This window comes from Moschus berezovskii, chromosome 16, assembly GCF_049115385.1.
Source record: "Moschus berezovskii isolate FMDL1 chromosome 16, NW_MosBer_1.0, whole genome shotgun sequence".
Taxonomy (NCBI): Eukaryota; Metazoa; Chordata; class Mammalia; order Artiodactyla; family Moschidae; genus Moschus; species Moschus berezovskii.
Window position 1 is genome coordinate 58556013 of NC_142475.1, and position 15113 is coordinate 58571125.

A 15113-nucleotide genomic window follows, 5' to 3' on the forward strand; every position below is an offset into this window, starting at 1 on the left:
TAAAGAACACCTGCCAAAGCAGGAGACCTAAGAGATGTGGGGTCGATCCCTAGATCGGGAAGAGCCCCTGGAGGAGGGCAGGGCAACCCGCTCCAGTATACTTGCCTGGAGAATCCCATGGACAGAGGGGCCTGGAGGGCTACAGTCCATGGGGTCGCAAAGTCTCAGACATGACTGAGTGACCTAGCACACAGAGCACGCGTGCTATTGTATTTCAAGAGGAAACGCAGATGCATCAGGTAGATCAGAGATAAACCAGAGATTTTATGTGGAACCTAAAAACATTATCTAAATGAAATTATTTATAATATAGGTTTGCAGACATAAAAATCAAAACTATGGTTCTCAAAGGAGAAATGTGATGGGCGTTCAAGCTGGAGAAGTGAAGCTTTGGTATCTTCAGCTCAAGGATAAGCCTGCCTTTCAAATCACTCGATGAGTAAATGAAGAAAAATAAATGTTACCCCTTTCTTTACATTGTTTGCATGTGTTTTCTCCTAAGATTACACAGGCAAAAACAAGCACCAGCTTCCTGAAAGGGACCTCTTTAACTTGTGCATGCTAAAAAAGGGCCTAAGTGTTTGGTCTACTGTAAGCCTTATTTAATGAAGCTTCGACATTTGGAACAAGACGTCTTGTTCTCAAATACAAGACAGTGCCTTGTTCTCAAACACAAGGTGTCAGGTAGGCCAGCCCGGGGAGTTACTCATGAAACACACACATATAGAAGCCTGGGGAAGAGACTTCCACAAGCCACGTGGCCCTAAGAAGATGGTCACAGATCCTGTTTTTTGGAAAATAGTGTCCTATTTTCAAAGCACGTAGAGTTCTTGACTTTTCATAAGAGTCCAGAATGGCTGTGTCCCTTTCTTCTTGGCACCATACCTGGCACATAGTAAGCACTCAAATAATGACAGGAACTCTTCTCTCCCATCTTCTGTGGAGTGAAAGATCCTTTCAAAAGATGAACAGTTGAATTGTAAGCCTTATTTAATGATTTAATGTAAGCTTAAAGCCAAATTTAAGCTATAAATTTGGGGCTTTATATAAAAGTGAACCTCAACTGAATGAAGGACGTCAATCATTCACTCATTCAAGAAATCTGCTATGTATTAGGCACTGTGAAAAACTTTAATGGTAAGATGTGGATTCTGTGAATAAATAAGTGTGCATAGATTTCCGGAGAATAATGATGAGAATTATAGGATTCAAATCATGATAGTTTTATTTATTTTTTTGATGGAATTTGACAAGCTGGTCACAAAATGTAAATGATAAAGCAAAGAAACAGAAATAGCCAAGACTTTCCAAAAGATGAATTGGTGACATAACTTGCCAGATATCTAGACTTGATCTCAAGCTCTAGGAAAGCTAGTGGGGTGTGGATACAGGGATGGACACTAGGGAGAGTTTAGGGAGGGCACTGCCATCTATGAAAAGCTGACAATTCCTCAGTAGGGAAAAGGTAGATAAATTTTCAGACAGTGATATGAGATCGTGGCCACCCATATAGAAAAACAATTTAACTAGCACCCCTTTGTCACATCATACACAAAAATTAACTCCAGGAGACCTAGAGACTTCAGGGTTAAAGAAAACTACAGAGGTTGGGATACTTTTTGTATGTTGATGGCTCATTCACTTTTCCTCTTCTATTCAATGGAATCTGCTTTGCCCATTATTCAATTAACCTTAAACTTAGAGATATTAAGGTTAAAGGTAAAACTATAGCAACTTTGGAAGATGACATAGAAGAATGGTTTTATGGACTCAAGCTAGAAAACAATTTATTAAACAAAGCACAACCACCACATACAATAAAGGGGAAAAAAAGCAAAACAAAATTGTCTTCATTAAACTTAAGAGCTTCAGTTTATCAAGAGAGACCATAAAGAGCATGAAGATAAGCCAGAATTAGGAAGACATATTTGCACATAGAAAATTGACAACGAATTACTTCTCAGAATGTGCAATAAACTACAAATCAATAAGAACCAACAACTCAGTAGAATAACGGGCAAAACAGATTCTATCCAGTAGAAGAGGAAAAATGAATGAGCCATCAACATACAAAAAGACACCCAACCTCTCTAGTCATCAGGGAAACATAAAATAAAACCACAATGAGATGTCATTTCACATCTGCCAAATTAGCAAAAATTAAAGTCTGGCAATCAAATGATGCCAGGAAGTGGGACAATCAGTCCCCGCTCCCAACCAGTGCCGGATGGGAGTGTCATTTGATAAAATCTCTGTAGATAGCAATTTGGCATCATGGAAAAGCACTGAGGAATTGTTTGAGTCTGCCCCAGCAATTCCTCTCTGGGTAGATACCCTGCGATATCTTGCAATTGCTCCAAGAAACCTGTACAGAGTTGGCCACATCAAAACAATTTATTTTTTTAGGGCAACAAAGTAGTGTTTATTGAGCTTAATAGAATGATAAATCCAGTTGGTAGTCACTCTATTGTGTCCAAGTTCAATTCTTTTGTTTCTTCTTTTAAAATATTATTCTGTATTGAGGGCAACAAAGTAGTGTTTATTGAGCTTAATAGAATGATAAATCCAGTTGGTAGTCACTCTATTGTGTCCAAGTTCAATTCTTTTGTTTCTTCTTTTAAAATATTATTCTGTATTGAGGTGTAGCCTATTAATGTTGTGATCATTTCAGGTGGACAGCAAAGGCACTCAGCCATATATATAACATGTATTCACTCTCGCCCAAACTGCCCTCCCATCCAGACTGCCACGTAACACTGAGCAGAGTTCCCTGTACTATTCAGTGGGTCCTTGTTGCTTATCCGTTTTAAATACAGCAGTGTGCACTCACAATTTATGATAGCAAAAACTGGAAATAGCTGAAATGCCCATCCCCAGCAGTAATGGAGTTTTTTAAAATGTGCTCTTTTCAGCTAAAGGAAAAGTATACAGCAGTGAAAATGAACTGATCCCAGAAAAGGGTAAAAGAGTGGATTAATCTCTCAAATGTATTTTTGAGGTGGAAAGAGGCAGCTCTCAGAGAATAGGCAGTATGATTCTGTCTATGTAAAGTTCAAAATCAGCTGTGACTAGATATTACATCATTCACGGAAATAAATGAGTGTGATGAAACTACAAAGAAAAGAAAGGGAATGACAAATACGAACTGCCTGGTAGGAGTCATTTCTGAAAGTGGAGGAACATACAGAAGATTGCAGAGGTGATGACAGCACTGACAAGACTGAATTGTGGGCACACAGGTGTTTAGTTTACTGTGGCTCTTTCAACCCGACATTTGGCTTATGGACAGTCTGCTTTCCCCTCTCTTATACTACTGATAATATCATTAAACAATGAATCATCTAGTTCTACCTGCATGAGAGCAATAAAGCCAATGGGAAAGACTGATGAAACAGATGATTCTGTTTCCTATTGACCTAGATCTTAAAGGTTGAGTTTGCTCAGGAAGAAGGAAGAAATAAAATATGCTTCAGGCAGAGGAAACAGAGACAAAAAGGTACCTGTGGGGATGGTAAGTTGGCGAAGGTTAAGATCAGTGGGTAGAGAATGAAACTTGCATGGGAGGGATCATGAGGTTCTCTGAGGTTCCTGCAAACCTGACCAGGGTACTCTGAGACTCATGGGGATTCATGAAAGAATTCTGTGTTACAGAAATAGAGTTCAGTTCAGTTCAGTTCAGTCACTCAGTCGTGTCCAACTCTCCGCGACCCCATGAATCACAGCACGCCAGGCCTCCCTGTCCATCACCAACTCCCGGAGTTCACTCAAACTCATGTCCACAGAGTCGGTGACGCCATCCAGCCATCTCATCTTCTGTCGTCCCCTTCTCCTCCCACCCCCAACCTTTCCCAGCATCAGAGTCTTTTCCAGTGAGTCAACTCGTCGCATGAGGTGGCCAAAGTATTGCAGTTTCAGCTTTAGCATCAGTCCCTCCAATGAACACCCAGGATTGATCTCCTTTAGAATGGACTGGTTGGATCTCCTTGCAGTATAAGGGACTCTCAAGAGTCTTCTCCAACACCACAGTTCAAAAGCATCGATTCTTCGGCGATCAGCTTTCTTCACAGTCCAACTCTCACATTCATACATGACCACGGGAAAAACCATTGCCTTGACTAGACGGACCTTGGTTGGCAAAGTAATGTCTCTGATTTTTAATATACTATCAAGGTTGGTCATAACTTTCCTTCCAAGGAGCAAGCGTCTTTTAATTTCATGGCTGCAATCAGCATCTGCAATGATTTTGGAGCCCAAAAAAATAAAGTCTGATACTGTTTCCACTGTTTTTCCATCTATTTCCCATGAAGTGATGGGACCAGATGCCATGATCTTTGTTTTCTGAATGTTGAGCTTCAAGCCAACCTTTTCACTCTCTTCTTTTACTTTCATCAAGAGGCTTTTGAGTTCCTCTTCACTTTCTGCCATAAGGGTAGTGTCATCTGCATATCTGAGGTTATTGATATTTCTCTCTTGATTCCAGCTTGTGCTTCTTCCAGCCCAGCGTTCCTCATGATGTACTCTGCATATAAGTTAAATAAGCAAGGTGACAATATACAACCTTGACGTACTCCTTTTCCTATTTGGAACCAGACATAACCTAAAATTTACCATTTTAACCATTTTTAAACATCTAGTTTGGTGACACTAAACACATTCACATTGTTGGGTGATCATCACCGCTATGTCCAGAACTGTTCGTCATCCTGAGCCATTAAAATTTTTGTGTCAAGGTGAATGGATAAAGAAGATGTGGTACATAGACACAGTGGAATATTACTTAGCCACAAAAGGGAATGAGACTGGGTCATTTATATTGATGAGAATGGATCTAGAGTCTGTCATACAGAGTGAAGTAAGTCAGGAAAAAAAAAACGTAAACAAACTTTGTACAGTAAGGCATATATATGGAATCTAGAAAATGGCACAGATGAACCTATTTGAGGACAGGAATAGAGATGGAGACACAGAGAATGGACTTGCGGATACAGGTTGAGAAGGATAGGGTGGGAATAATTGGGAGAGTGGCATTGACATATATACACTGTGTGCCTGTGTGACTTGACTGTGCTCAGTCGAACTCTTTGAGACCTCATGGACTGTAGCCCACCAGGCTCCTCTGTCCATGGGGTTCTCCAGGTAAGAACACTGGAGTCAGTTGGCATTTCCTCCTGCAGGGGTTTTTCCTGACCCAGGGTTGAACTCTGCATTGAATCCTGTGTTTCCTGTGTTGCAGATTCTTTACCACTGAGCCACCTGGGGAATCCTCATAAATACATTACCATGCTTCTCAGGTGGCTCTGGTGGTAAAGAACCTTCCTGACAATGCAGGAGACATTGATCCCTGGGTCTGGAAGATCACCCAGAGAAGGGCTTGACAACCCACTCTGCTATTCTTGCCTGGAAAGTTCCATGGACAGGGGAGCCTGGCAGACTACAGCCCATAGGGTCGCAAAAATCAGACACAACTGAAGCGACTTAGAATAGATGATGTGTAAAAGAGATAGCTAGTGGGAAGCTGCTGTATAGCACAGGGCGCTCAGCTCAGTGCTCTGTGATGACCTAGAGGGGTGGGATGGGGCTGGTGGGAGACAGACTCAAGAGGGAGGGCACATATGTATAAGTAGAGCTGATTCACTTTGTTATATAGCAGAAACTAACACAACCTTGTAAAGGAATTATATTCCAATAATAAGATTTTTTAAGAGTGAGCAAAAAAGCCTGTCAGGTAAGTGATATGATTGAATTTGTCTTTTATGGGAAAAAAAAATGAAACCGGGGGATATCTAAAGGCAGGGAGATTATTCTAAAAGGTTAAATTGCAGTCCGGGTGAAGGAGAGTTGGAGGAATGGAGAAGTAGGGGAGGAAGTACAAGAAAGATCACAGATATCCAGGGTGTTTGGTCCTGGGAAAAGTGCAGAGACATCCATGATTAATTTTGTGGGAGGGAGGATGGATTCCAAGGTCACTCAGGTTTCTGAGTTGAATATATTCCAGGGTCATTTATGAGAACAGGTTATAAGAGAAAAGAACAGGTTGGTTAGGTTTTTCTTTTTTTTTTTTTCTGTTTTTTTTTTAAATTAGTTGTGATCTGTGATGCTTATCCACACACCACATGAGGCAATCCTACTCCTTATCTTGTCCAGAGTTTTATCTCCAAAGCCTTGAGGGCTGTCAAAGCCTATTTTGTGATAATCAAGTGTGTGAAGGGAAGGATGAATCCCCCGTGATCATGCTTAGTTTTTATATAGGGGGAAAAATGAATGAGTGTGTGGTTCAGACTAAATTGTAAGCATGACTATGAGGCTCTCTGGATGAACGAGAAGACAGCCAGACCCCAGGTGGTACCCAGAGCTCCGGGAGCTGGTATCTGCTTCCACAGCATTGATGGCTTCTTATGCCTCTGGTTCTACTATGATCCTCAGTTCAGTTCAGTTCAGTCACTCAGTCGTGTCAGATACTTTGAGACCCCACAGACTGCAGCACGCCAGGCCTCCCTGTCCATCACCAACTCCCAGAGTTTACTCAAACTCATGTTCATTGAGTTGGTAATGCCATCCAACCATCTCATCCTCTGTCATCCCCTTCTCTTCCTGCCTTCAATCTTTCCTAACATCAGGGTCTTTTCAAATAAGTCAGTTCTTCGCATCAGGTGGCCAAAGCATTGGAGTTTCAGCTTCAACATCAGTCCTTCCAATGAATATTCAGTACAGATTTCCTTTAGGATGGACTCGTTGGATCTCCTTGCAGTCCAAGGGACTCTCAAGAGTCTTCTTCAACACCACAGTTCAAAAGCATCAATACTTTGGTGCTCAGTTTTCTTTATAGTCCAACTCTCACATCCATACATGACTACTGAAAAAACCATAGCCTTGACTAGACGGACCTTTGTTGGCAAAGTAATGTCTCTGCTTTTTAATATGCTATCTAGGTTGCTCCTTTCCTTCCAAGGAGCAAGCGTCTTTTAATTTCATGGCTGCAGTCTCCATCTGCAGTGATTTTGGAGCCCCAAAAAATAAAGTCTCTCACTGTTAACCATCTATTTCCTATGAAGTGATGGGACCGATGCTATGATCCTAGTTTTCTGAATGTTGAGCTTTAAGCCAACTTTTTCACTCTCCTCTTCACTTTCATCAAGAGGATCTTTAGTTCTTTTTTGCTTTCTACCATAAAGGTGGTGTCATCTGCATATCTGAGGTTGTTGACATTTCTCCTGGCAATCTTGATTCCAGCTTGTGCTTCATCCAGACCAGCACAAGCTCTGCATATAATGATGTACTCTGACCCTCAGAGTCTTCTTCAAACCCAAATGAAGCTTCCTGGGGAGCCCTCACTGTCTGCAGGGCCATGGGCAAGGACCCCCTAACTTTAACATTGCCCAAGCAGTGAGGAGCCTGGGCCCTGAGAGATGAGTGACACCCCGCATGCCACACAAGGTACAAAAGACAGAGTGGAGACTTAAGCCCAGCCAGCAGGAAACACCTTCCAGGAAAACAGCAGAGAAAACACCGTGGGATCTGAAACAAGAGTATAGCCTAGGGGCTGGCGAACCACAGCCCAGGAACCAAATCCAACTGGCCGCCCCGTTTTTGCAGTCTATGAGCTAAGAATGGTTTTTACGTTCTTTAATGGCCGGAGAAAAGAAAAAAAATCAAAAGAAGGAAAGTAAGTGTGACACATGAAAGGATGTGAAATTCCCTTTTCAGTGATCCTAAGTAAAATGCTGTCAGAAAAACGTCACGCCCGTTCATTCCCGCGCTGTTTGTGGTGGCTTCTGTGAGATGATGGCCAAGATGAGCATCTGCAGCAGAGACCCTGAGGCCCACAAAGGTGATGGCATTTACAGAGGATGTTTGCCAGTCCCTAGTACAGACCTGAAAGGCTCCGTGATTTTGCGTCAGGTAGGAGAGAATCTGGGGTCAGTGGGGGACCATTAGCCTGACGGCCAGGGAAGCCTGACACCCCACATTCTGGAAGCTCCTTTCCCCTTCCAGACCACCGCACTCTAGCCTGCACCCTAAGTAAGATCTAGGGTCCAACTCAGAATGAAGTTACCACCCACATCCACAGAGCTGAACCTGTATCCACCTATGATCTGAACGAAACACCCTGTCTATTCATCCCTGTTTTTGAGCGAGCCTTTGTAGAATCCATACTGTGTGTTTGGTGGGAAGGATGCACTAATAAACAACAATGAATAAGACAGGAGTGGTCTCTGTCCTCATGGTGTGAAGAGTTGAATGCACCAGCATGCCTGCATGTTCAGTCACTTCTGTCGTGTCTGACTCTATGTGACCCTATGGACTGTCACCTGTCAGGCTCCTCTGTCCATGGGATTTCCCAGGAAGAATACTGGAGTGGGTTGTCATGCCCTTCTGCAGGGATCTATGCAACCCAGGAATCGAACCTGAGTCTCTTATGTCTCCTGCAGTGGCAAGCGGGTTCTTTACCACTAGAGCCACCTGGGAAGGCCCTAAGGCATGAGAAGCATCACCAGATAAGACCCCAAGTAAATGTCCATCTGTAGCTTCAGCAAGGAGGCCAAAGGAAAACTATACAGAGGAGCGAGGACCCTGGGTCCATGAGAGGCAAGCTGAGGGTCTGAGGATGAGTGGGTGTTCCCTCCACAACAGGACTAGAACAGGACTCCCCTGGTGGTCAAATGATTAAGAATCTACCAGCCAATGCAGGGCACATGGGTTTGATCCCTGGTCAGGGAATATTCCACATGCCACGGGGCAACTAAACCCGAGTACCACAACGAATAACCTCAAGGTCCCTAGATCCCATGCTCTGCAACAAGAGAAGTCACTGTAAGTCAGAACAATGGGAAATCTGAACATCACAACTAGAGAGTAGCCCCTGCTCACCGAAATGAAAGCTCACCACAACTAGAGAAAGCCCCCCTGCTGCAGCCAAGACCTAGTGCAGGCAAAACTACATTTTAAAAAGTAAATACAAAAAAAAAAAAAGGGGAAGAGAACAGTATTTGGGCAAAGGCAACAATATTTGCAAGGACCCTGAAGAGCACAGGGACTTTAAGGAGCCAAGAGGGACAAAAGAGGGCAGTGCGGATGGAGCAGGGCAGACGGGTGGTCCCGATCAGTTGGTCAGCATCCTGGCCACACCTCCGCTTCCTCCCTCCCTTCCACAGCGTCGCACACATTCCCCTTAGAACAGACAAGCTCCAACTTGAGCAGAGGAGCTGGATGAATTACTCCTCATCTACGCCATGGTTATATTATCCAACCATAAAGGTTCAATTAAGGAGATTAATTGCATGTAAATTTCCTGAGCTGTAATTTAGTGTGACTGGAAAAAAATAGATCGTAAGTGGTTTGGACAGCAGAATCACACCTTTGTCAAGTAGGTATGTGTGGGTGAGATAATTTGAGTAAAGCATTTAGCACAGTGCCTAGGACATTTTAAGGGCTCAATATATGTTAGTTATTGGCTTTCCTGGTGGCTCAGTAGTAAAGAATCCATCTGCCAGTGATGGATCCTGCAATCCATCTCTTGGAGACGTGGGTTCGCTCTCTGGGTTGGGTAGATCCCCTGGAAAAGAAAATGGCAACCCACTCTAGTATTCCTGCCTGGGAAATCCTATGGACAGAGGAGCCAGGCTGGTTACAGTCCACAGGGTTGCAAAGAGTTGGACACAACCTAGCGACTAAACAGCAATAACAACAATATGTTAGTTATTACTATTATTGTCATCATTTTTATTTCATGGACCAAAAATAAAACCATGACTCTGAGAAAATCATTCATAGTGGGATATATCTTTGCTCCATTTTTCTCATTTTCACAAATATTACTGACATGTCATCCTTTGTCTTACAGTGTGAAATCCTGAATTCTTGAGATGACTTGGACAAGCGGGACCACTCAGGTGCTGCCCCCTGGCAGGAGGAGAAGCCACAGAAAAGCACCATTGTGACTCAGAGGCAGACCAGAGAATTTCCTGCAACCTCAAGTTGCCTAAGCTGCCCCAGCCCCATTCCCTGGAAACTCTAAGTGGCATTGGATGGAGAGGATCTGTTATCAGAGTGGGTTCAGAAAGTGCTGAGTCAGCCCGCAGCTGTAATGTGAGTAATGGCCCTGAAGTTGATCAGCCCTGATCCGCAGTTTGGATCAAAGAATAAAGCCCAGTGCTTTCAGTCCTGCTGAGGCCTCGGCTCTGAGTGTCCTCATGTGAACTCCCGTCCTTTCCCCTCCGGGTCCCAGACCTCTCAGCTCAGCATGGCGCTGGCAGTGTGTCTGGGAGGACCTGTCCTGCCACCTGTGTCCAACTGTGGGAGAAGATTCTGGTCCTGGCCACTGTGCATGGGCCCGGGGAGTTCTGGATACTCCATCCCAGTTGGACAGAGCTCCCAGTTCATGTCCAGAAGAAGGAGGATGAAAATAGGACGGCTTCAGGACCAGAGAGCCAACTCCAGCTCTGCCTCTCTCAAGCTGCGTGATGGTGAACAAGTGGCTTAGCTCCTCTGTGCCTCGTTTTCTTTACCTGTTAAATGGGAACGTAGTTAATCCACTTTGAGGATTCCATATAAACATGACAAGCACTTAGACTAGTACAGCCACTATGGAGAACAGTGTGGAGATTCCTCAAAAAACTGGAAATAGAACTGCCATATGATCCAGCAATCGCACTCCTGGGCGTACACACCGAGGAAACCAGAATTGAAAGAGACACGTGTACTCCAATGTTCATTGCAGCACTGTTTATAATAGCCAGGACATGGAAGCAACCTAGATGTCCATCTGCAGACGAATGGATAAGAAAGCTTTGGTACATATACACAATGGAATATTACTCAGCCATTAAAAAGAATGCATTTGAATCAGTTCTAATGAGGTGGATGAAACTGGAGCCTATTATACAGAGTGAAGTAAGCCAGAAAGAAAAACACTAATACAGTATACTAACGCATATATATGGAATTTAGAAAGATGGTAATGATAACCCTGTATATGAGATAGCAAAAGAGACATAGGTGTATAGAACAGTCTTTGGGACTCTGTGGGAGAGGACAAGGGTGGAGAATTTGGGAGAATGGCATTGAAACATGTATATTATCATATGTGAAACAAATCACCAGTCCAGTTTCAACGCATGATACAGGATGCTCGGGGCTGGTGCACGGGGATGACCCAGAGGGAGGATAAGGGGAGGAGGGTGGGGGGAGGGGGGTTCAGGAAGGGGAACTCATGTACACCCGGGGTGGATTCATGTCAATGTATGGCAAAACCAACCAATATAATAAAAAAAAAAGTAAGAAAAAAAAAAAAGAATGGTACGCAGTACCCAGTACGTTCTCAAGTGTTAGGTCTGATGACGGCATGGGTCTAGGAGCCTCCTAAGGCCTCCTAAGGCAGAGCGCTTAGCAGAGCCCTGGCGTGGTTTCATATCCTTGTTATTTAGTCACTAAGTCAAGTCCGACTCTTTGCAACCCCATGAACTGTAGCCCATCAGTCTCCTCTGCACATGGGATTTCCCAGGCAAGAACACTGGAGTGGGTTGCCATTTCCTTCTCTAGTGGACCTCCCTGACCCAGGGATCAAACTTGCTTCTCCTGTGTCTTCGGCATTGGCAGGAGGATTCTTTCCCACTGAGCCACCACGGAAGCCCTTCCTATTCTACTGTCACTATATTGAAACTCTGAATAAGTTTTTCAAAATCTGATCTCACATCTGGTCCTGTAACTACCATCTATCGAGCCCCCTCTGGCCCAGGAGCCACCTAGGGACTTCACAAACACCAACCCAGCAGAGGATGTCCCTGGTCTCACAAACCTGGTACTCTCCAGGTTACGAAGGAGGAAGCTGAGTTCCTCCTAACCCACTCCACTTAGGAGCTCAGTCTGCACAGATGAGGTGCAGCCAATGGAGTGTCCCCAGCCCCCAACCCCTTACCCTGATCTTTCTCAGTAATAACCCAGGAGCCTTTGGCCTCGGTATGCCTGACTGGAAGCTTGAGGCTGGTCAGAAGAGGTCTGTGGAAGCTGGAATAGGTTTGTTAGAGTCATCTACATCAGAAAAAATCCTTACAAAATGCCTTCATTAAATTGTAAAATGACTGATAGCATAGGCCAAGGGGTAGCTTGCCGGAAAGGTTCTGTTAACATATATGCTATTTTGAGCCACTTATGTGAATTAGCTGCTGACCCTTGGGAGATTTTCCTAAAATACCCTATAGTTAAAGGCTTCGGCGAATCTGGCGACTCTGGGCCCTCTTCCTAGCGGGTCCATGGGCCGGGGGTTGAGGGGAAGCTCTCCCTTCAGGTGAGGTGTGTGTCTGCAGCCGGACAGGCTCCGTCCAGTCCCCGGGGCTGGTCTCATCGCCTGTTCCTCACTTGTGGTCTCTTGGGCCCCAGATAACATCGGCTTCCTGGGCCCTGCAGACTTTGTACTTCTGATCTCCGGTTTCAACTCTGAATTGCACAGAGAACCCTGGGCCTGGAGCCACAGGAATCAGTGGATCCCCCGGCCCTGCCCCTGCATGGCGGGGCCAGGCCGAGCAGAGACCACAGGTCTCCAAGTCAGGCCGGCACCCTGGATGCTCCATGTCCCACTTGCTCAGCAGGGTGACGTGGGGCACATAGCTCCCGATGATTCTTCACCACCAGTGGCTCATTCGGGACAGGACCATCCCCACTTTATGTGCCGCACCCTCTGCCTGGCCCCCGCATCCTCGGTTTCCATCCTCCCTGTGTCTCTGCCAGGTACCACGTTCCTGCGCTTTGGACATGGAGGCCAAGAGAATGCCCAGGAAAAGAACCAACAACAGATGCTAAGTTGGGATCCAGACACCTCCAGGCCTGCATGGAGACCTGTGATACTGCATGTTTGGGGGACAGGGGAGAGGATGCAGCAGGAGGCCAAGGTGCCCTACGGTGAGGGTTTCAGAAGGGCCCGGCCTGGTGGGGAGAGAGGCGCACATCAGCTCACCTTACCTGCCCCTGACAGGCTGGGAGAAAAGCTAGAGTCTCCCGGAGCCCAGGCAGCTCTGCTGTGAGGTCTCACCAAGGTCAGGAGCAACATGTTGGTCTCCCTCCAAGCCCTGTGGGCCTGAAGGGATCAGCTGCCGGTGAGGTGAAGGGACTAGGGGGCTGGGCAGAAGCCAGGAGGCCAGAGGGGACAGGGACAGGTCAGAGGTTCACTGAGTGATGGCCTAGAATTCAGAGAGCCCAGGAGCCCTGCTGACCCCTCTAGACACCTGAAGAACAGCTGGACTCCCCATCACATGCTGATCATATGTGTATATATGTGTGTGCACCTGTATGTGTGTGTGTGCATACATACGTGTACACGTAAAGCGTGAATGTTTTATGCATGTCTAGGAGTCTGTGTATATAGGTGCCTGTGTGTATATGTGTATATGTATATAAAATATATATCCATGCATTTATATCTGTTTATTAAAATATGCGTATGTGTGTATGGGCTTATACATGTATATACATGTTTACATGTACATGTGTATATTTACACTGAGCCTTAGGATCAAGGGGGCTTCCCTAGTGGCTCAGACCATAAAGAATCTGCCTGTAATGCAGGAGACCCAGGTTCGACCCCTGGGTTGGGAAGATCCCCTGGAGAAGGGGAATGCCTACCTACTCCAGTGTTCTTGCCTGGAGAATTCCACGGACAGAGGAGCCTAGTGGGCTACAGTCCTTGGGATCTCAAAGAGTTGGACACGACTGATTGACTAACACTTAAGATATAATTATATAATGCTACTGCTAAGTCACTTCAGTCGTGTCCGACTCTGTGCGACCCCATAGACGGCAGCCCACCAGTCTCCCCCATCCCTGGGATTCTCCAGGCAAGAACACTGGAGTGGGTTGCCATTTCCTTCTCCAATGTGTGGAAGTGAAAAGTGAAAGTGAAGTCGCTCAGTCATGTCTGACTCGTAGCAACCCCATGGACTGCAGCCTACCAGGCTCCTCCGTCCATGGGATTTTCTAGGCAAGAGTACTGGAGTGGCTTGCCAAAAGGGTTTATAATGAATGGGTGAAAGTAATCAAAATACGTGTACTTCCTTTCATAAAACAAACAAGGGGGCATAATGTACAGCAGGGTGATGACACAGTATTGCATATTTAAAAGTTGCTGAGAAAGTATATCTTAAAAGTTCTTAGAAGGAGAAAAATTTGTAACCATGCATGACACATATTAACATGGTATTCATGTCATAATATATACATATAACAAAGCATTATGTTGTACACCGAGAACTAATACCAAGTTATATGTCAATTATATCTTAATTTTAAAAATAAATGACAAAATAAACTATCTTTTAAAAAGCCTTTGTGTGTCTTACCACTTAGGGAGGTGTTCAAGGTAGAGTTAGAAATCTTGAAAGTGGGCCTCTCATCCTGCTGTTCAGGTATGGGACCATCCAGGAGATGGAATCAGAAATGTACATGAGACCTCTCTTTACACAGCAACTGAGGCCCAGATGGAAAGGAATCACACCTGCATATTCTCCTGATTTATGTTTCTCGGTGATTAATTGTTATGGCTGGAGTTGTTCTGCTGGAAGAGAGGATGATTCATTTCTACCCAAACTCCAGGAGAGGGTAGTGCCGTGTTACAGGCGGGGATAGTCTGGATGAAGGGGTGACGGCCGTGGACCGCGCCTACCGCAGCCTTGGGAAAGGCGTGTGCAGCCTTGGACCACAACCCCAGCTCTCCCACTCCCAAACCTCTCTTTTTTTAAAGCCTGGCACCTCGCACATTACATTTATTTTCTCAGTAACATCCTGATTAAAAATAGTGATAGAAATGAGAAAATTTTAAAAGTACTCTAAGCCAACATCTCGGCTCATTTCTTTAACAGGTCCAACATGCAATACCATAAATGACACATGTTTAGCCAGTGCAGACACTGTAATCCGTTTCATTTCCACAGATGGGATGGTCTGAGGGATTAGACAGTCAAATGCCTCCGTTTTACTCTCTGGCCACACATCCAGAGAATGTGGCCATCCTGGCCATTCAGAAATAAGATGTCCATTGCTATTTAACTGAGGAGTCAGAACTCTTATGACATGTACAAAACAACTGGTATTTTAATTAGATTGTTTTCATAGAAGTTAAGTTTTCA